The 23,121-nt window shown below is 39.2% G+C and overlaps 1 long non-coding RNA gene and 2 pseudogenes across 3 annotated transcripts in view; 1 reads left to right on the forward strand and 2 right to left on the reverse strand.

Moving 5' to 3' along the window:
• The window catches only part of LOC123785966 (uncharacterized), a 163,431-nt gene that overhangs the window by 83,195 nt on the left and 57,115 nt on the right, over window positions 1–23,121 (reverse strand). The gene's annotated exons all lie outside the window — the stretch shown is intronic.
• Window positions 7,125–7,463, forward strand: LOC123785965 (large ribosomal subunit protein eL33 pseudogene; annotated as a pseudogene).
• On the reverse strand, window positions 17,162–20,056 carry LOC148109655 (large ribosomal subunit protein eL29 pseudogene; annotated as a pseudogene).

Genomic DNA, 23,121 nt, shown 5'->3' on the forward strand with positions numbered 1-23,121 from the left:
TTTATAATTTGTGGATTATTGGGCAGTTTTACAGCCCAGTCCCATCAAACCATTTTAGAAGGCATCTCTAAGGGGTTTCTGGGTGGCTCAGTTGGTTAAGTGTCTGCCTTCAGCTCAGGTCATGATCCCAGGGTCCTGGGATGGAGCCCCACTTGGGGCTCCTCGCTCAGCAGGGAGTCTGCTTCTCCCCCTCCCTCTGCTGCTCCCTCTGCTTGTGCTCTCTCTCTCTCTCAAATAAATAAAATCTTAAAAAAAAAGAAAAAGAAAGAAAAGCCTCTTTATTTATTTGAGAGGGAGAGCAGGAGCAGAGGGATGGGGGAGGGGCAGAAAAAGAGGGAGAACCAGGCTCTTTGCTGAGCAGAGAGCTGGTCGAGGGACTCCATCCCAGGACCCAGGGATCATGACCTGAGCTGAAGGCAGATGCTTAAATGACTAAGCCACCCAGGCGCCCCTCTAAGATGCTTCTTAAGGCAGTTTGTGAGTATTTTCCCAGCGCTGACATATATTGAAATGAGTCTTCTGCATATTTTAAAAGATTAACATATCCAAATAAGAAGATTAATTAATTCACAGAGACTTTCTCTGACTGTATAAGTGAGAAATTATTCTGGCGTTTACTCACTGTGAGTATAAGGAGCTCTAGATTAGGAATCTAGATTAGCTGAGACACCTGATTCTAATTCCAGCTCTGCTCCTAAGCAAACTGCTTCATCTTTAGGAGCTGTTCTGAGCTTTAGAAACCCCTTCTATAACGGGAGAGGATTGAATTAAAAGACTGTAATATTCCTTCCAGCTCAGATAGCCAATGGTGCTTACCCGAAAGTACATTTAATTTCTTGAAACAGCATAAGTAACTGTGAACATGAATTCCTGGCTAATACACTCATTGCTGTGGCTAGTACAGTCTCTGGGACCATTATAGGGAAGTGGATGCTAAAACAAAGTTCAAATTTCTCGACTTAAATCATGATTGCTCTTCGACTGAATAATTCAAAAGACTCACAGGACAGGTTTGAGTAGGCCCACTTATATTTAATACTGGCTGAGAAGAAAAGTGAAATGTGATGAAAGATACACTGAAATTAACCTGAAGCAGACCCTTTGCTATTTGCAGGTCTATAGTGGGGCCACTTTTCTTACCAGCTTTGTTCTGTGACCTTGTAAGTGTCTCTTGAGCTTCCAGCACTTGATTTCCCCTCAGATACATTTCCCCTATACTGCTTATCTTGTAAAATTAACTACTATGTTACAAATGTATGAGCCAAAGCTAATTTTATAAGAAACTTGAGTGAGAAGAAATCAATCTTTCAAGGTCCCTGAAGTCCGGAGATCATAAAGGGCTAAAGAAGTAGTTTCTGGCTTTTTGCTTTTGATTTCCTTCTTAGTTTCGGTTTTCTTTTTTTGAAACTCTCTCCCCAGAACTTCCACGGCATATATAGATGCTCATAAACAAAACAATGACGAATACTATGCTGTTAGAAAGGTCACAGGCTGTGCAGCCAGCATACACTGCCAGGCGGGCTTGTTAGTGGAAATTTACAAATGATAATGGGGCTGCCACTTTTGCTTTAAGAGCTACTCCCACTTGGGGACCTGAAACTGTGTAGTCACCAGAGCAGCAAAAAGTAGTTAATTCTTTGATTTATTGAAAGGAGCCCTATTGATCAAGTTCATGTAAGGTAATTAGTTAATTTTACACGTTATCACAGTTCGGCAACCACAGACACTTCAGCACTTATAAGTGGTCAGATTAATTACTGTTGAGTTACAAAATTATGGGCTATGCCCATTACTATAAATCCAATCTTAACACAGCGCAAGCTTAAAATTCTAAGAATTGTTTTTAGTTTGTCTCTCCGTTATGAGATCGTGCTTGTGCGTGTGTGTGTGTGTGTGTGTGTGTGTGTGTTTGTTATGTAAAACTCAAGTCTAATGACTGTTTTGAAAAGATCTAGGCAAAGGGTCATGACAACAATTCAGCTATTTAGCACAACTCTCTGTAAACAGATCACCAGAGAAAGGCTTAAAGTGAGGTAATAATTCCGGCTCATTGTCAGAGAATAAACACCAGGCATCTATAGACATGTTTAATTAATTCCTGCACTCTCTTCAAATACAAATTAATACAAAGTAAGTAGCATTTTGTGACTTGAAGGAAATTGCCCACATGGCTGAGCTATGCATCTCTAAAAACTGTATAATTTAAGTGTGGATTTATGTATGGAACTTACAAGAATCTGAGTAATATTTTGAAATATCACATTTATTTCACAGAAAAGGCAAATAAAGTGGAGAATAAAAGATGGCAAGGGAGACATCGACATGAGTAACAACAATGCAAGCCAAGCTGGGCTCTGTTAGAGGTGTAAACAAACTACCCCTTCAGCACCAAGGAGGAGCAATTTAAACCAGATGGGAGGACAAGCTTCACAGAAAAGGGAAGTGACTCCTAAGTTGTTCTGGGAAGATGAGTACTGTTTTGATTAATAAAGGAGAGGAGGAAGGCATTCTAGTTAGAGGAACAGAAGACTGAAAAGCACTACCTCAACAGTCCTGGGTAAAAAATGGGAATGGTGGAAGGTGGGGCTGGAATTAGGTTAGGGACTCATTTTAAACAGCCTTGAATGTTGACCTAAAAAGTGTGAATCTGTCAAAGAAAGGTAATTTTTTCATTTTTGCGTCTTCATTTTTTTTCAAATTGAAAAATATAGACATTATAAACACTTAAATACAATAAGAAGTAGTGAAAAATACTGTGAGAAGTAGAAAGTTAGTTTTTCATAATTCCACAACCCTGAAGATAACTACTGCTAAAATTTTGATGACACCAATTTGCCCTAACAAGTATTGCTAAATTGCCCTCTGAAAAGTTGGTATCTAGTAATGTTCATCAATAGTGGATAAGGTTGCTTGTTTTCCTACATATTTGCCAACACTGAGTGTTTTCATTCTTTTTCATCTTTGCGAATCTCATAGGAGAAAAATAACATTTCGTTCTTAAGTGTCTTTTCATTTGTTGTGACCATTACTTTCCCCCTAATTTGAAATGCCCCCCTTATTATAACTCACTAATGTATCCCGAGCACCTAGCATGTGTAAGGCACTTCAATAAATGAAGAAATATAAAAGATAGAAATGGTTTATTAAGGCTCTTTTGAAGAGGAAAATGGTATGATCATATCTGTGTTTTAAGACCATAGTTCTGATGGCAGTATAAAGAAAGGACTGAGAGCTGAAAGCTACTGAATTCAGAGTGTAGTCAGAAAGTCATTAAAACACTGTTACAGGATTTTTTCCTCTGTTGGTGGTGCCTGTGGTTCTTGGTCACACCAGTTTGAAGAATGAAGAGGTAGACCAGACAGAGTGGTGGGCAGCAAAGCAAGGTTTATTGAGTGATAGTAAAGATCAGAGTACAAAGTTTCCAAAGAGGGAGGGGACCCGAGAAGTTTGCCACCAGAGTTTCTAAGTCTAGGGGTTTTTATGGCCTTGTTAGCTGGCTGTTTTAATCTGATTAACCCTCCTGCACCTGTCATGCAATCAGGTTTTTGTCACCTATCCACTGCATGGGAAAGGGGGGAGGGCTCCCTCCAGGGTGGTGTAAAATCCTTTTAAGGGTGGTTTCCTCTTAGGGTGGGGGCCCCCTGTCCCTGTCCTGCCTGCCTTCCAACTATCCTTCATCAATATTCCAGTCAAGAAAATATTGAATAGCTTACCTAGGGTAGGGCCAGTGGGGATCAAAATGGGAGTGGAAATGGAGCATTACCAAAGAGGAACTGAGATAACTTTCTTTTCCTTTAAACTGGCAAGAAGACAAAACAGAAGGAGGTGTTTAAGAAAACTGGAGTTTCTAGCTTGGGTGCTTGAGTGGATTTTCATACAGTTCATGGGAATAGGGAACCCATAATGAGGAATAATTTTTTTTTGCAGAGTTGCAAATGAGTCTGTTTATACATTAAGTGGGACTTGCCTCTTCCTATTCTACTATTTGTGACCTTGTTCTCATTTTCTATTGCTTTAATGATAATGTTGCATCAGTTTTCCCTATTTTACATCTTTTTTTTTTTTTAAGTAATCTCTACTCCCAACCAACATGGGGCTTGAACACATGACCCCAAGATCAAGAGCTCCATGTTCTCCTGACTGAGCCAGGCAGGCACCCGAACTCTTTAACCATCTTTTTTTTTTTTTTTTTTACATCTTTGATTTCCTCCCCGTAAAAACATGTTCAACTTGCGCCTTTCTTCAACTACACCATTATTCTAGTCTCTCCTTTATTACTCCCATTGCCTCTACTTTTTTTTTTAACCACTACTTACCAAAGCATTAATTAATTAATTTATTTAACTAATATTTATGGAGAGCTTTCAATATACCAGACATGGTCTACATGATGGGGAACAAAGTAAACAAAAGGGACAAAAATCCCTCCTTTCTTGGAGCTCAAGAAAGTATTGTTTTACTTACTCATTATTTTCTTCTTATCTGCTTCCATGTTGTCCTGGAATTGTTCTTTTCAAAGCTGACACTGACTTCAAGATTGTTAAATTTAAGTGCCATTTCTTGGTCTCTTTGACCTCTCTGCAGCACTTGACATTGTTGACAGCTATCTATTCCAAAGCCAAGACCTTATCATATCTATTGTTCATGCATTCCCTAGAGAACTCTGAAGAATGTTTTGGTCCCAGTAGATACCCAATACATTTTAATAGGTAGAGATTAAGTTGAGGGCATTCCAAGTGCAAAAATGAAAAGGCAGGAAAGCATGGGCCATTTTGAGGAATATTTAGTTTGGTTTAGCTGTAAGTGATAAAGAGGAATACTATGAAGAGGGATATTATGGCATACAATTGTATGCCAAAAAATTAGATAACTTAGATAAAATGCACAAATTCCTAGAAAGACACGTACTACCACAACTAACTCAAGAAGAAATAGACAATTTGAATAGATCTACAACAAGTGAATAGATCAAATTAGTAATAAAGAACTACCCACAAAGAAAAGCCCAGGCCCAGATGATTTCACTACTGATTTCTACCAAACATAGGTGCCATAGGTACAATCAAGCCTCATGGAGAAGTTTATTCTTTACCTTATCATTCCTGCACTACTGAAGGTTAGGAGAATTAAATAACATAAGGGCAGGGTCAAATTATTCTCCTTTCTGAACAGAGCTGCTGATAAACCATCTGGGTGAATTATACTCCTAAACTGGGCTAGATTCTGGCTCTAGATCTTCCAGGCCCAGGTTCCATGATATTTGTTGCTTGACCGGACATTGAATATTAAGGCTGTGAAGTATTCCAGTAGTTCTGAGCTGGAATGTGGTATCAGAAGCAGTCATAAATATACTAAATCCAAGAATCACCCACAAGAGGGCCTTGATACCATCTACCTGCCTAGAAATTAGTCTAAAAGTAGGTTTGAAGCTGGTATGAAGTAGATGGCTTACTGCTGCCTTAGGAAGTTGGTGTCACTTTAGCTAAATCAGGCCAAACTTGCTTTCACAATCTTTACTAAGGAATCAAAACTATTCAGAAAATGTGACCAAAGTTTATGTCAAGCCATAGATATAACGATCATACAAAATTGTCTTACATATTATATAACCCAAATATAAGCTTTCTCCTCATACCTCTCCATTTCTAATTCCATAGAAAGATTTACTAAAAATATGAACACAGATACTTCTACTGTCTCACAAAATTATATTACTTCTGTACATTGTCTTACTTCTGTTATAGATATTATCAGGCTGTTACCTTGCCAACTCCTGAACTTGAGGGCAGGAACAAGACCTTTATTACTCAGGCAGCAGTCTGCTCACTTTGAGTGTATTCAATGCATATTGATTGGTATGATTTTTCCTTCATGTTCTTTTCACTTCTATCTTTCTGCTTGGCAGCCACTATGTAAATTCTAGCATTCCATTTCCCCTATTATCTTAATTCATTCATTTACCAAATATTTATTGAGCATCTTCTCTGTTCCAGATACTGACATAGGCTCTGGGGATTTGTTAGTGAACAAAATCCTTGCCCTCATGGAGCTTATAATCTAGAAAAGGAGGCAGATGATAAACAAACAGATATGTAATGTTGTTGGTAAGTGCTATGTAGAAAGTCAGGAGTTAGAGAGTGACTAGGTTGATAGGGTAGTCATCACATTCTATCAGAACTATCATATTCTATCGGAGACCTGAAAGCAAGAGGAAACTTTGCAGATATCTAGAGGAAGGGTGTTCTGGACAGAGGGAACAGAAAACACAAATGCTCTAAGAGATGAATGAGGTTGGTGAGTAAAAAATATCATGAAAGCCAGTATGCAACACAATGTACAGGGATGCCTAGTAGAAAATGAGGTTAGAAGAAAGGTGGGAAGAAAGGAGGAGAAATCACAACTGATACCACAGAAATAAAAAGTATTCTAAGAGAATATTAGAAAAATTATATGCCAACAAATTGGGCAACCTAAAAGAAATTGGATGAATTCCTAGAAACATATAATTTCCTAAAACTGAATCAGGAAGAAATAGAAAATTTGAACAGACTGATTACTAGTGATGAAATTGAATTAATAATCAAAAAAACCCCAACAAACAAAAGTCCAGGACCAATGGCTTCACAGGTGAATTCTACCAAACATTTAAAGGAAAGTTAATACCTATTCTTCTCAAACTATTCCAAAAAATATAAAAGGAAGCAAAGTTTCCAAATATATTCTACAAGGCCAGCATTACCCTAATGCCAAAATCAGATAAAGACATTACAAAAAAAGTGGCTAATATCTCTGATTAACATAGATGCAAAAATTTTCAACAAAATGTTAATCAGAGATATTAGATATTAGATATTATGGTCATAGTAACATTTTTCTAAATATGTCTCCTGAGACAAGGGAAATAAAAGCAACAATAAACTATTGGGACTACATAAAAATAAAAAGCTTCTGCACAGTAAAGAGAACAATCAACAAAACTAAAAAACAACCTACTGAATGGGAGAAGATATTTGCAAATGATATATCCTATAAGGGGTTAGTATCCAAAATAAATAAAGAACTTAATTTATCTTTAGGCCATCTTGGAGCCTGTGGGAGGCCTGCTGGGAAAAGGACTCCTAAAATGCCAAATAATGTCTGGAAGGCTGTGGTCCAAGGCCATTTTTGCTGGCTATAAGTGGGGTCTCCGGAACCAGAGGGAGCACACAGATCTTCTTAACATCAGTGTTTATGCTCAAGATGAAATCAAATTCTATCTAGGCAAGAGATGTGCTTATGTGAACAAAGCAAAGAACAACACAGTGACTCCTGGTGGCAAACCAAACAAAACCAGAGTAATGTGGGGAGAAGCAACTCATGCTCATGGAAACAGTAGCATGGTTCATGCCAAATTCTGAAGCACCCTTCCTGCTAAAGCCATTGGCCACAGAATCTGCATGATCCTGTACCCCTCAAGGATTTAAACTTAGTGAAAAGTAAATAAATAAAGGTATAGATCTGTAAAAAACAAAAACGAAAAACTTATACAACTCGTTACCAAAAAAACATAATTAGAAAATGGGCAGAAGACTTGAACAGACATTTCTTCAAAGAAGACATACAGATGAGTGATAGAACCATGAAAAGACGCCCAGCATCACTCGTCATCAGGGAAATGCAAATCAAAACCACAATGAGATATCACCTCTCACCTGTTAGAATGGCTAAAATAAAAAAACACAAGAAACAAGTGTTGGTGAGGATGTAGAGAATAAGGAACTCTCATGCTTTGCTGGTGAGAATGCAAACTGGTGTAGCCACTATGGAAAATGGTATGGAGGTTCCTCAAAAAATAGAAATGCCATATGATCCAGTAATTCCACTGCTAGGTATTTACCCAAAGAAAACAAAAACACTAATTTGAAAGGATATATGCACCCTATGTTTATTGTAGCATTATTTACAATAGGCAAATTATGGAAGCAACCCAAGTGTCCATCAGTAGATGAATGGATAAAGAAGATGTGGTATAGATATACATATACAATGGAATATTACACAGCTATAAAAAAAATGACATCTTGCCATTTGCAACAACATGGATGGATCCAGAGTGTATAATGCTAAGTGAAATAAGTCAGCCAGAGAAAGACAAATACCATATAATTTCACTTGTATGTGGAATTTAAGAAAAGAAACAAAGAAGTAAAAAGAGACAAACAAAAAAACAGACTATTAAATATAGAGGACAAACTGGTGTACCAGAAGGGAGATAGGTGGGAGGATAGGTGAAATAGGTGAAGGGGAGTAACAGTACACTTACTGTGATGAGCACTGAGTAATGTATAGAATTTTTGAATCACTAATTGTATACCTGAAACTAAAATAACAGAGTATATTAATTATACTGGAAAAAAAAATACAAAGAAAAGCTGGGAGCAAATGGCTTCACCATTGAATCCTACCAAACATTTAAAGAACAATTAATACTAATTCTTCACTAAGTCTTTCAAAAAATAGAAGAGGAGGGAGCACTTCACAACTCACTTTATGAGGCCAGTTTTACCCTGATATGAAAACCAAAGATATCACAAGAAAAGAAAATTACAGACCAATATCTCATATGAATCTAGATGCAAGAATCCTCAACAAAGGTTAAGTGTTGGTTAAGTGTCTGCCTTCAGCTCAGGTCATGTGGATCAAGCCCCACATTGGGCTCCTTGCTCAGCAAGGAGTCTGCTTCTCCCTCTACCGCTCCCCCTGATTGTGCTCTCTCACTCTCTCTCTCAAAGAAATAAATAAAATCTTTTTTTTTTTTAAGATTTTATTTATTTGACAGAGAGAGACACAGCAAGAGAGGGAACACAAGCAGGGGTAGTGGGAGAGGGAGAAGCAGGCTTCCCATTGAGCAGGGAACCCAATGCAGGGCTCGACCCCAGGACCCTGGGATCATGACCTGAGCCGAAGGAAGATGCTTAATGACTGAGCCACCCAGGCGCCCCAAAGAAATAAATAAAGTCTCTAAAAAATCCTCGACAAAATACTAGCAAACCAAATTCAGCAACATATAGGAAGAATTATACACTATGACCAAATGGGATTTATCCCAGGAATTTAATGTTGATTCAAGATCTGAAAATTAACTAATATACCATTTCAATAGAATAAAAAACAAAAATCACATAATCATCTCTGCTATGAAATGAATTGAGTTCCCCCCGCCCGCCCCACCGCCCAAATTCACATGTTGAATTCCTAACCCCCAATGTGATGGTATTTGGATATGGGGCCTTTAGGAGGTAATTTGGTTTAGATGAGGTCATGAGAGTGGGGCCTTCATGATGGCATTAGTGCCCTCACAAGAAAAGACACCAGAGAATTTGGTCTCTTTTTCCCCTATGTGAGGATACAGTAAGACGGCAAGCCAGGAAGAGAGCTCTCGCCAGAACCTATCTTGCTGACACCCTGACCTCAGACTCCCTGCCTCTAGATCTAAAACAAAATAAATTTCTATTGTTAATGCCACTCAATCTATGGTAATTTGTTATGGCAGCCTAAGAAGACTAAAGGCAATCTCAACAGACTTGGAAAAAGCATTTGACACAATCTAACACTCCTTCATGATTAAAAAAAACACTCAGCAAAGTAGGAATAGAACTTTCTTACCTTGATAAAGGGCATCTACAAAAAACCCACAGCTAATATCGTATTTAAGGGTGAAAGACTGGATAGTTTCCCTCTATGATCAGGAATGAGACAAGAGTTTCCACTCTGACCACTTCGATTCAACATTGTACTAGAGATTCTGTCCAGGGCAATTAGTCAATTAAAGAAATAACTAAATTGAGGCACCTTAATTATTTTTTTAAAAGACTTTATTTATTTATTCATCGAAGAGAGAGAGCGAGCACAAGTGAGCACAAGCAGGGGGAGTGGCAGGCAGAGGGAGAAGCAGACTCCCCACTGAGCAAGGAGCCCGACTCAGGACTCGATCTCAGGACCCCAGAACCATGACCCGAGCCAAAGGCAGATGCTTAACTGATTGAGCTACCCAGGTGTCCCGGGGCACCTTAATTCTTAATTCTGGCTCAGTGGGAACAGCATGCAACTCTTGATCTCAGGATTGTGAGTTTGAGCCCCACGTTGGGTATAGAGATTACTGAAAATAAATAAATAAAATTTAAAATACATACATGTATACAAGAAATAAAAAGCATCCAGATTGGAAAGGAAGAAACAAAACTATCTCTACTCACTGATGGCATCATCTTATACATAGAAAATCCTAAGGACTTCACTAAAAAACTATCAGAACAGAAAAGAATTTCAAAAGGTTACAGGACACAAGATTGATACACAGAAATTAATTGTAGTTTTATACAATTTCAATGAACAATTCAAAATGAAATTAAGAAAACAGTCCCATTAACAATAGCATCATAAAGAATAAAATACTTTGGAAGAAATTTAACACATGAAGGTCAAAACTTCTACTCTGAAAACTATAAAGCACTGGTGAAAAAAATTAAAGGAGATCTAAGGAAATGGAAAAATCTATATTCTTGAATCTGAAGACTCAGTGTTGTTAAGATGCAATTCTCTTGAAATTGATCTATAAAAAATAAATAAGTAAAAAAATTGCCCTACAAATTTAACTCAATCCCTATCAGAATCCCCACTGAATTCTTTGTAGAAATTTACAAGGTGATTCTAAAATTCATATGGAAGGGCCATCTGGGTGGCTCAGTCAATTAAGTGGCCAACTCTTGATTTCGGCTCAGGTCATGATCTGAAGGTTGTGGGATTGAGCCCTGCATCTGGCTCTAGGCTTAGCACAGAGTCTGCTTGGGATGCTCTCTCTCCCTCTCCCTCTGCCCATCCCCACATACTCTCTCTCTAAAATAAAAATAAATTTTTAAAAAATAAAATAAAGTTCATATGGAAATGCAAAGGATCCAGAGTAACCTAATTAATCTTGAAAAAGTAGAGGGAAGTTGGAAGACTCACATTTCCTGATTTTAAAACTTATAAAAAGCAGCAGTAATCAAGACAATGTGGTACTGGCATAATTAGAGACATATAGATCAACAGAATAGAACTGATAGTCCAGAAATAAATCATACATCTACGGTCGATTGATTTTTGACAAGACTGCCAAGACTATTCAATGGGGAAGAATGTTCTTTCTGACAAATGATGAGACAACTAGATAGCCACAGGCAAAAGAATGAAGTTGGAATCTTATCTTATACCATATACAAAAATTAGCTTAAAATGGATCAAAGACCTAAATGTAGAAGCTGAAACTATAAAACTCTTACAAGAAAACCTAGGGGGAAATCATGATTTGGGATTTGGCAAAGGATTATCAGAAATGACACCAAAAGCATGAGCAACAAAAGAAAAAAAACATAAATTTGACTTCAAGATTAAAAACTTTTGTGTTTCAAAGGAAACCATATGGATCTCATTTAAACCTTATGTTTTAGCTGGCTTTCTCTGACATTTCTCCAGTAGAAGGATGGGGGATGGGGGATTGGCCACCTCATTATTGCCAGTTGGGGTGTAGAAGTTCATTTGGGTACTGGACTCTCTCAGCCTCTACTCAGCCTGTGTTGACACCTGAGGTGGGGGAGCTTTTCATTACTTATAGGGAAGATGTGAGTTCCAGCTCTTCACTAGGCCTCCACTGATAGGGAAGGGTAGGAGTGCCTTAATACTCCTCATGTGGACTCCAGTGACAACACAGGAGTGGGAGTGAGTGACCTCTGGCCTCATTACTACCAGTGGTTGTGAAAGTCCTGACTCTCTACTAGGCTTCCTCTGATACCACACTGATGGTAGTGGTGAGGGGGGAGGGTTAAGCCACTTCATTACAGCCTGGCAAAAAGTAGAGATCTGAGCTCTCCACTTGGCCTCTACTGATGTGGGTGGGGTCGGGGCTATAGTTTTTTTTCTATCATGTTTGGCTGGAGTAGGGCTCTTGCTTACAAGTCTGTCTTGCTAGGCTGCCCTTTTTCAGGTCCTTTGGCTAAAGAGAGTAGGCTTTTGGGGGGTTTTCCCTTTTTTTATTGTTAGGGGGCTCAAACTGAGGACCCCTAAATCAAGAGTCACATGCTCTACCTACTGAGCCAGCCAGGTGCCCCTAGGGCTTTCCTTTATTTTTACTTACTTACTTACTTATTTATAAAAGATTTTATTTATTTGACAGAGACAGACACAGCAAGAGAGGGAACACAAGCAGGGGGAGTGGGAGAGGGAAAAGCAGGCTTCCCCCTGAGCAGGAAGCCTGATGTGGGGCTCGATGCGGGGCTCAATCCCAGGACCCTGGGATCACAACCTGAGTGAAGGCAGACACCTAACGACTGAGCCACCTAGGCGCCCCTGGGGCTTTTCTTTAATTTGTGCTAGTTGCCAGCTTCCAAGTCTAGGTTATAGGAGGCAGAAAGACAACCCAGAGGACTCACCCCTGTGTTGTGCCTTCGGTCCCAAGCTCTAATCTATCTTCTCTCCCCCTTTTAGAATCAACCTTCTCTTCATCTTTTAGTATCTTCCTATGTTTGTTTTTAAATTACAGACTGTTAAACATGAAGAAATCTTTGGAGATGATCTTGCTTAATCACCTTATTTTACAGTAGAAAATGAACCCCAGTGTTACAAGCTAGTTAGCTTAATGTCAGTAGATTCCAGTGTTCAAAGTGTTTTTTAGTGCATAATATTGCCTCAATCTTTGTTTCATTTTGTTAGGTGTGTACTCAAATTGATTGAAATTTTTCATCCAGATGTTCAAATTTAGGGAAAAAACTTAAAACCATATGTTTTGTTACGTGAACAAAGTCAATTTGTAAATTAAACTTAAGAATCATTTTCTATTGCATAGGTTTGAGTCAAAATAAATTTTTATTAGATGATACTGAATATCTACTTTATGTCGAACTCTGTGCTAATACACTTTGTAAAATGGGCCTTGTTATCAACCCACTGGTAATGTTCCATCTCTAAAAGCTCTGACATGCAAAAATGTCCCAGGTGTTTTTATTTAAACACCAGTTACTAACTTGATGCCATTCTTCTAGGAAACTTGTTGGTTTCCCCATGGTATTTTGAGTTTGCTTAATTTTCTATGGGAGTACCTGTCTTGTTTTAAATCATTCATCAACGTATAACTCCACTGAAATAACTGCCAATGGGAGATATTAATTTAATCTCTTTAAATAGTTGTTGTACAACTGAGTTTTCCAAGAGGATTTCCTAAATTGCTTCACAGATAAGTGCAAAGGAATTATTTCTTTTTCTTCCCAAGTACTGGGCAGATACCAAATATAAAGCCATATTATTTAGTCTGTCAAAACTCCATATTCTAATTGGTCATTTGTTTTCCTAATTGCAAGCTAGGAAGGTCTCAAAGAGACTAATTCTGACAGCTCTGGGTAGCATTTTTTTTTTTTTTAACATAAGGCTATGTTTGCACGTTACAGGGCAGTCTGAAAATACTGACAAAAATGTCCTGAAAATATTAATGATTCTACAAACCCAGAGACTTATTACCCCTTGACATCAAGGTGTAGCCTTCCAGACATTTTCCTAGAACATGTTTAAATTTAAATGTATATGAATATTTTAGTAGAAAAAAACCTCAGTTATGGCAATTCTGCAGTATTTAGCACAGGGGCTGGGGCTCTTAGGCTATTAGAAAGAAGGAAACATGTCATGATACATAACATTTGTTTGGGGGCTTGTGTTATTAATCTTTTCTTAAGTTAGCACTTTAGGCTTATGTAGGTATAAGCTTTTGGACTTAATTCATGTTACACTATTCTACTTTGGTAGTAATAGGCTTTCAACCATACGCAACAATTTTTTTTTTTTTTTTTAGAGAGAGAGAGAGTGTGTGTGTGTGCGCGTGTGCACGCTCGTGTGGCGTGCATGCATTGGGAGTGCAAAGGGAGAGGGAGAGAGAGAGAATTCCAAGCAGGCTTCACACCCAGCGCAAGCTAGGGGCTGATCTTATGACTCTGAGATCATGACCTGAGCTGAAATCAAGAGTCAAATGCTAAACTGACTAAGCCACCCAGGCACCCCTCTATAGGAAACATTTTTAACAACTAGATGAGGATAAGAATGAAAGAAAGGAGAAGGTAGAGTGAGACTGCTGATTTCTAAAGTTGTTTGGGGTTATTTCTGGGCTATTTACCATGCATAAGTACTAATATCTCATTCTATTAGTTATTAATCAAGAGTGTTTATTAAACCCTTTAACCATTTTCTTTTTAAAAAGTAGCATTTATAGGGCACCTGGCGACTCAGTCTGTTAAGCATCTGCCTTTGGCTCAGGTCATGATCCCAGGGTCCTGGAATCGAGTCCTGCTTCTGGCTCCCTGTTCAGCGGGGAGCCTGCTTCTCCCCCTGCCTCTGCCCCTCTCCCTGCTCATGGTTGCTCTCTCTCTCTCTAATAAATAAAGAACATCTTTGAAAAAAAGTAGCATTTATTATTTTTTTGAATATAAAAAATAATGTTCATTATAAAGAATATGAAAAAATTAAATGATAAAGAAAATTTAAATGACCCATAATCTTACTATTCAGCAATAACTACAGACAACATTCTTATCTTTTTCTATGCATATACATGTCCTTTTTCTATGCATATACATGTATTTTATAGACTTGGAATGATACTCTATAAGATCACATGAATTTGAAACACATTTTAAAATTTCTGTAAATTTTAAATGACCATATTTTAAGATAAGCATAAATTGATATATCAATTTATTTAAAGATTTTACTATTGTTTAGATTAGATTTTCCAATCTTTGGCATTATAAATGCAGTGAACATGTTTTATATCTAAATCTTTGTTTTAATTTCTATCTTCTTTGCATAGATTTCTAGGAGGGTAGTTATTGGATCAAAGGTTATGAGCTTTTTAAAGATTCTTAATATACCTTGCCAAAAAGTATCTTAAGAATTCGAAGTATAGGTTTGAAATTGTATTTCAATTTTTATCATACAGATATAGGAATTCAAGGTGATATGCTGCTGGACAGGGGAAAAATGTACATTTATAGTGGATAACACATCCATGTATTAAAGTTGCTGCCACCTATTCAGAATGGTTCTAGTAAACTGTACATTTCTGGAATTAATCATAAATTCTATGAATAAATTAAGAAAACCATACTAGGAATTAGTTGGAGTAGAAACATTTTTAGTAGTTTATCAATTATAGGCTTATGCATATCTGAGAAGACACAGCTGCTTTCATTGCCAATTAAACTGCACTAATATTAAACAAATGTTAAAGAAGTAAAATAGCAAAGACAGTAACTACCATCAGGAAGGCTAGGTTCTCCACCCAGAGGTCTCATCTCAGGCTCTGTGCTGTTCCCCAACCATCCCTCCTGGTTATATCTAATTAACAAGAATGGTGATTTTCTATTGTTATGCTCAAACTTGCAAAGAACTCTTCTGATGGCAGCGCTGGGTCACTTTCCTCCTGCATTTCACAAAGGGTGCTAAACATGCATCCTAATCAAATTGCCCTAAGTCTCATGCTTTCTCTCGGCATCGTTTTCTTTTTCACTCAAGATATGTCACTGTCTTCACAATAGCCACTGAAGAGAATATCTCTTGGAAAACTTAAAGTTGTGCAGAATTCCTAACAGTGAAATCTCATTGGTCATATCCTATTCTGAGGCCTTATGGAGTTTGTCATTACTGGGGCTGTTAAATTGACCAATACATATATATCTGTATTGGGTGGGGACAGCCACTATCAGTTTAAGCATCCTAAGAAAGCCAGTTTTATTACTTTTGGAAGGAACTGAGCTATTTTGTGCCCTGTTTCTACATGTGCATAAGTAACCATAATTGTTCAGAATACCCAATTCACAAAATCTTGATTTGTAAATTGTAATTAAAGCTTTAAATTCAAAATGTTTCTGAAACTGGTGAAACTTCAAAATGGAGCATCATACATTGAAAAAGGAGTAAATATATTTTCTTTAAACAGCCATAGACTTTAAACACAAATGCAATTGTGTGCCTTGCTTGTTTTGACAACTGTTCAAATAAGCTTTTAAAAAAGATTTATTTATTTTTAGAGTCAAATAAGTTTTAATTGAAAATAAAAATGTGTAAATTCTGAGACACAGCTTATAATCACAATGCTTAGTACAGTACTTTATTATACACAGAAAATGTGACTTTAATGCATGCCACCAGCAAAAGTATCTCACCTTTTAAAAAAAAGATTTATTTATTTATTTTAGTGGGGGAGGGGAGTAGAGGGAAAGGGAAAGAGAGAGAATCTCAAGCAGACTCCCCCTTCAACCAGAGGCGGGGCTTTATCTCAGGACCCGAGATCACAACCTGAGCCCAAATCGAGTTGGATGCCCAACAGACTGAGCCACCCAAGTGCCCCTAAACATTATTTCTAATACAATATTTAAATCACTTTGGGGATGCCTGGGTGGCTCAGTTGCTAAGCGTCTGCTTTCAGCTCAGGTCATGATCCCAGGGTCCTGAGATTGAGCCCTGAATCGGGCTCCCTGCTCAGCAGGGATCCTGCTTCTCCCTCTCCCACTCCCCATGCTTGTGCTCCCTCTCTAGCTCTCTGTCAAATAAATAAATAAAATCTTAAAAAAAAATGACCTGAGCCAAAACCAGGAGTTGGATGCTTAACTGACTGTGCTGCCCAGCTGTCCCCAAAAGTACCTAACTTTTTAATGTCCTATACTTGGAACATACTTTCGTTATACAGATTTGATACCACATACTTCAGATATCTTTTCCAGTTTTGTTGAAAAGTTTGCTTGGTTGATTTCCACAACAAACTTGTGTGCCCCTTAGCCATAGTAGCATCCTGGTTGTTATTTCTATACATCTGTATTTAAGTTTAGGAAGATCATCCAAATGAACAATCCTTAACTTTGGTGTCACCAATCTTTCAGTGTCTATGTTAATTATATATATATATCTCACCTCCATCTCTTTTTCCTCTGAAACTGTCATGGATGAAATCATCATAATGTTGGTTTTTAAAAAAAGATTTTATTTATTTATTTGAGAGATAGAGAGCTCAGGGGACGGAGCAGAGGGAGAGGGACAAGCAGACTCTGCTGAGCAAAGAGCCTGATGCAGGTACTGATCCCATGACCCTGAATCATGACCTGAGCAGAAAACAAGAGTCAGATACCTAACCAACTGAGCCACCCAAGTGCCCCCATAATGTTTCTTTACCACATCACATTCATCCTCCATGATTTTTTAAAAAAGAATTTATTTATTTATTTATTTGAGAGAGAGGGAGCACGGGGGTGGGGGGAGAACAAGAAGCGGGGTAGGGGTAGAGGGAGAAGGAGAGGCAGACTCCCTGCTGAGGAGGGAGCCCAACGTGAGGCTCCATCCCAGGACCTGGAGATTATGACCTAAGGGGAAGGCAGATGTTTAACAGACTGAGCCACCCAGGTGACACTTGCATGATTTTTTTAAATTACCTTTACTAGGGTATAATTTAGATAAAATGTATCCACTTAAACTGTACATTGTGATGCACTTAGATAAATGATACACCCACATTCTGCGTGTTTTTAAGATTTTTTATTTATTCATTTGAGAGTGAGGGAGAGTGAGAGCACAAGCAGGGGGGAGGGTCAGAGGGAGAGGGAGAAGCAGATTCTGCACTGAGCAGGGAGCCTGACGTGGGGCTTCATCCCCGGACCCTAGGATCATGACCTGAGCAGAAGGCAGGCGGACAACCGACTGAGCCACCCAGGAGCCCCTCTGCATGGTTTCTAATTTGGAGAAATGGGTGACCTGAGTTCAATCTTAAACTGGTCACTTACTATCCGTGTGATCTTGGGCAAGTTACCTTAACTTCTCAAAGATTCTTCTACCTGTAAAATGAGGATGATGATCTCACAGAATTGTAAAGGTATAGTGAAATAATGAACAGTAAGTGTCCAGAATATAGCCTATTCTCAATTCACCTTTCATTACTAGGTGAGATAAAAAATAAACTTCATATTTCTAATTTTCTACCTGGAGGCTTTCAAATAGAAATCTATGAACTCATCATTTCTTCCTCACTTCTGACTGTTCACCATATTCATTTGTTCTGTTATTTTTCCTTTTGACAGATCCTGCCTCATGTTTATTCGTGCAAAGAGCACAGGAGGATACCAGCCCCATGCAACCAGAAGCCCAAGGAGGAGGGTGTCACACCAGAACTTGTATCCTCACATTGGCAGGCAGAAGCCTCTACATTAGAGCCTTCATGGGGGCTTGGGAGCACCTTTGGGAGCCTGAGCCACAGGCATAGCCTGGGCCTTGGTTTGAGCCTTGGCCTTTGGCCTGCAGAGACTGAGACCCTTGGCAATATGGCACCAGCCTGTTTCCTGAGCTTGGGGTGAGCAATGCAGGCAAGTTGACTGAGCTTGCAGCTGCCACCATTTAGGATCTTGGGTTTGATCTCCTTGGGCTTTACTAGGGCCTTGATAGCCTCAGCATGTGCACTCATGGCCTTGGAGTTGTCCTGCACCTTCTTCAGGCCCTCCTTGTTACGCTTCCTGGCAAAGCGCATGCTCCTCAGGATCTTAGGGTCTATCCCCTTAAGAGATTCTGATCTTTGTGACCAGGTTTTTTTTTTTTTTTTTGAATGCTGTTTCTGCACCATTTTCATGACTTGTGTGTGGTGTAGTTCTTGGACTTGGCCATGTCTATATGAAGCCTGCAGCTCCTGAATTGTCTGGGACTGCCATATTTATTTATTCTTTATGTCAGATGCAGAAGCAACACTGGAAAAACAGCATGATCTTATATTTCAGTTGCCCACAACCCTCAGAATTTTCAGTGTGTCCTTGTTAGCCCTGACAGGCATATATGGTTGTGTGTACCTTTCACTCTGCCACCAACAACTGATGAATCTAAAGGACAAAGTTTCACAAGGAAAAGTTAGTTATGAAGTAAGTCTCACAACTACACATTTCCTTAGGCAAAAGTTCACAGAAGCTAAAGGATAGTTTCTATAATTGTTCAAGTACAATTCTAAGCACTTGAAGCAGGGAGGTGTTTTTCTTTCCTTTAAACTCCCTACAAGTGTGTTAGGCAATGTTATTCAGCATCTGAGAACATAGGCAAACAACTGTATGTGCTAAATCATTTGGCTTCATTTTGATTGCAAGGGCTTACTCCAGCCAATGAATAACTTGTGAATACAATCTGATGTCAGACATGGAGAAACACAGATGACAGTGGCTTTATGTTGTTCTTGATTATGCCTGGGATATACATTTGTTGGAAGTTTTCCCCCCACTATTTTTCAGATACCTGAAAGGAACTCTGAAAACATCAATACCCCATTTTCCTGCTTCCTACCTGCATTTCTCTAAATAATTCGATCTGAACTTGGTCTGCAAGTATTAAGACTGGTGTCAGCTGTAATTAACAGGCATCCTGTTAGCTGTGATTAATTAAAAGGCAGTTTGAAATTAGCATTATTTGATGGTGATTCTAGCCATTTGTATTTTTTAACTGAACTCACCTCAAAAAATTTTAGTACTGTCATGTCCTTGCTCCCTGATTTTTCTTCGGCTAGGCACTTCGCAATTCAGAGGCATTCTCCTTTCAACAATCTGTTTACCTATTCCCCTTCTCACTTCCACTTGGGTGGGGCTGGCAGGAAGAAGTGCCTTAACGGTTCTTCAGGATCCACCCTACCTGACAGGTTCTCAATGCAGAGATGCTCCCGGTAGAAACAGAATCAACCCGCCGCCTCCGGATGACCAGGCCGAGACGGGGCCCTAATGAGAAAATACCCTGGGTTCTCCGGGTCCCAGTCCCACCCAGGCCTTCGGGATCCGGTGACTCCCCGCAACGCGGAGGAGGAAGAAAAGGATGTTCCGCGGCCGAAGCTCCGCCCCGCGCTGGCTTGGGCTCCCAGGAGGCGTGGCTTCAAGGGCGGAAGGAACCTCGTTGCGGTGGATACGCTTTGGGCCGGGAACCAGCGAGGCAGAAGGGAGCGGGGGTCATCATACCTCCCCAAAATGGGCGGTCAGGCTGCACCAGTCCGCGCAGTAAGAAAGGACCCCCTCCCACCCCCCTCCCCCACACCTCTACCCAGAGGAGAAAGCATTCAAGGCGCTTCCCATCCTCTCGCACAGCCTAAGTGACCAGTGCGGGTCGTCAGCCACGTAGAAGGCAATCAGGGTAGCTTCTGTTTTCATTTTCACTTTCCGGGCCCGCAGACTTGGAGCGGAGAAAGTGGAAGGGGCCAGCCCTGGTGTCACCATCTCTGCCCCCAGGCCAGCCTCCTGACTGTGGCAGGCGAGGGTACAGGGGCAGTGGTGTGGGGGTTAGGTGGTCTGCAGGGCTGTACCATACAAAACACTACTCCAAGATTTCCACCTCTGAAACAGTACGGGATAAAATGCAAATGACACTACAGATAAAAGATTAGTATCCAAGATCTACAAAGAACTTCTCAAACTCAATACACCGGAAACAAATAATCAAATCAAAAAATGAGCAGAAGATATGAACAGACACTTTTCCAGTGAAGACATACAAATGGCTAACAGACACATGAAAAAATGTTCAAAATCATTAGCCATCAGGGAAATTCAAATCAAAACCACATTGAGATACCACCTTACACCAGTTAGAAAGGCAAAAATTGACAAGGCAGGGAACAACAAATGTTGGAGAGGATGTGGAGAAAGGGGATCCCTCTTACACTGTTGATGCGAATGCAAGTTGGTACAGCCACTTTGGAAAACAGTGTGGAGGTCCCTTAAAAAGTTAAAAATTGAGCTACCCTATGACCCAGCCATTGCACTACTGGTTATTTACCCCAAAGATACAGGCGTAGTGAAGAGAAGGGCCATATGCACCCCAATGTTCATAGCAGCATTGTCCACAATAGCTAAATCGTGGAAGGAACCGAGATGCCCTTCAACAGATGACTGGATTAAGATGTGGTCCATATATACAATGGAATATTACTCAGCCATCAGAAAGAAAGAGTTCTCAACATTTGCTGCAACATGGACGGCACTGGAGGAGATAATGCTAAGTGAAATAAGTCAAGCAGAGAAAGACAATTATGTGGTTTCACTCATTTACGGAACATAAGAAATAGGAAGATCGGTAGGAGAAGAAAGGGAAGAAGGAAAGGGGAGTAAAGAGAGGGGGGAATGAACCATGAGAGACTATGGACTCTGGGAAACAAACTGAGGGCTTCAGAGGGGAGGGGCGTGGGGGATTGAGATAGGCCGGTAATGGGTATTAAGGAGGGCACGTATTGCATGGTGCACTGGGTGTTATACGCAAGTAATGAATCATGGAACATTACATCAAAAACTGGGGATGTACTGTATGGTGACTAACATAACATAATTAAAAATTATTATAAAAAAAAAGACTGGGAACAAGTACTACCTCACTCATACAATATTTAAAAATATCTTAGGGGCTCCTGGCTGGCTTAGTCTGTGCAACTCTTGATCTCGGGATTGTGAGTTTGAGCCCCATGCTGGGCATGGAGATTGCTTAAATAAATAACCTTTTTTAAAAATCTCAAAAAAAAATGTAAATGTACTGGGGTCACGATAAGAAACTTAAGTATTCCCGGCCCCCAACTATCTAAAAATATTATTCTGGTTAAGTGGTTAGCTTTTCTTCTTTTAAGTGGAAAACCGGACCCTAAAAATACATACCAGATGTGGTGGCTAGGCTAGTTTGAAAGCAGCTGGACAGGGAGGACCTCAAGGAAAGCAAAGACAAGATTTTCCCTCCCTCCCACATTGTTAAAATGTGACATGGCTCCACTCTCTCGCAAATAATACGTGTTTTCAGAGAATTCAGTTTTTCTGGTTTTGGAACAGCTTCTTAACTGAATTCCTCCACGTTTAGTTTAACTTAAGTCTTGATTGTGTCATCTACCCCAACGCTAGACCAAAGAGTTAAAGGACCAAAAGAAACTAAAAAGCCTTGTAGAGGGGTGTGGGGGGTGTATAACTGCCTGTTCAAAGCATACTTCAACTCAAAAACTATAAGAGCAAAATTAAAGCATGCTGACATTTAAGATTCCCAAAGACAAGCACTCAAAACAATGCACAATACTGGACTAACGCACACCCAGGATGGCAGCCACTTTCTGTTGGTTTCCCCCTTCTCCATACCTGTTATGGTGTTGACAACTGCTCAAAGAACAGTGACTGGCTTTATCAGTTCTTTGAGGATGTTGCATCCAGTAGCCAGTGGAAATCCACTGTTAGGCATCTCTTCCTATACCTCATAAACCACAACCACATTGTCTTTGATCACTGGCTCTGAACAGACTCTAAAATAACCCTAAAATACAATATATATATTATCATTCAGAGACTAATAAAATGAAAGAATCTTCCTAGAGAATAAGAAAAAATATAAACCAAACCAAAACAAAAAAATACCTCAGCTTACTTAACTGAAGCATTCTTCAGCTTCTGTAACTGCAAAATATGTTTGGTTTAGCAGCTCTTTCTGCCCATGGATCCAGTCTTCATGCTTTAATAAAACCACCTTTTTTGCACAAACAAACAAAAAGTTTGGTTTAACCAACCAAATTCTGTGCTAGATCCAGGGAAAAGAAATATGTATCACAGACACTAATAGGGAAAATGGGTCTATAAATAGAAAAACAACTAATTCAGTGTTACATGTTTAATAAAAGCATATACTAGGTACAAAAGTAGCCTACCCAAGGAGTGACTAATTCTATAAGGTTTATGGGAATGAGGGTATAAGAAAAAGTTTGACTCAGGAATGATGTCCATTTGAGGGGGTATTTGAAACAATGAAGCATAAGCAGAAATGTAAAAAAAAGCTCATGAAGTAGATACTAATAAATGACTACAAAATGCTGATTGACAACACAGAACAAATTAAAATATAAAGAGGTACAGGATTCTATTAATTTTAAATTGGCAGCAAAAAGATTAGTTGAAAATGGGGTGAAAGGGAACAGAACTCCTTTTACTTGAATCTTAAGTAATACAGAAATTAAAATAACAGCCCTTTAGAATTACACTCCAGGCAAAACCAACATTGTTATAGTGGCATATATTTCTCCAGGTTATGTATTTGGAACTGACATTG

This window comes from Ursus americanus, chromosome 7 (assembly GCF_024610735.1).
Source record: "Ursus americanus isolate L20-20 chromosome 7, mUrsAme1.1.p, whole genome shotgun sequence".
Taxonomy (NCBI): domain Eukaryota; kingdom Metazoa; phylum Chordata; class Mammalia; order Carnivora; family Ursidae; genus Ursus; species Ursus americanus.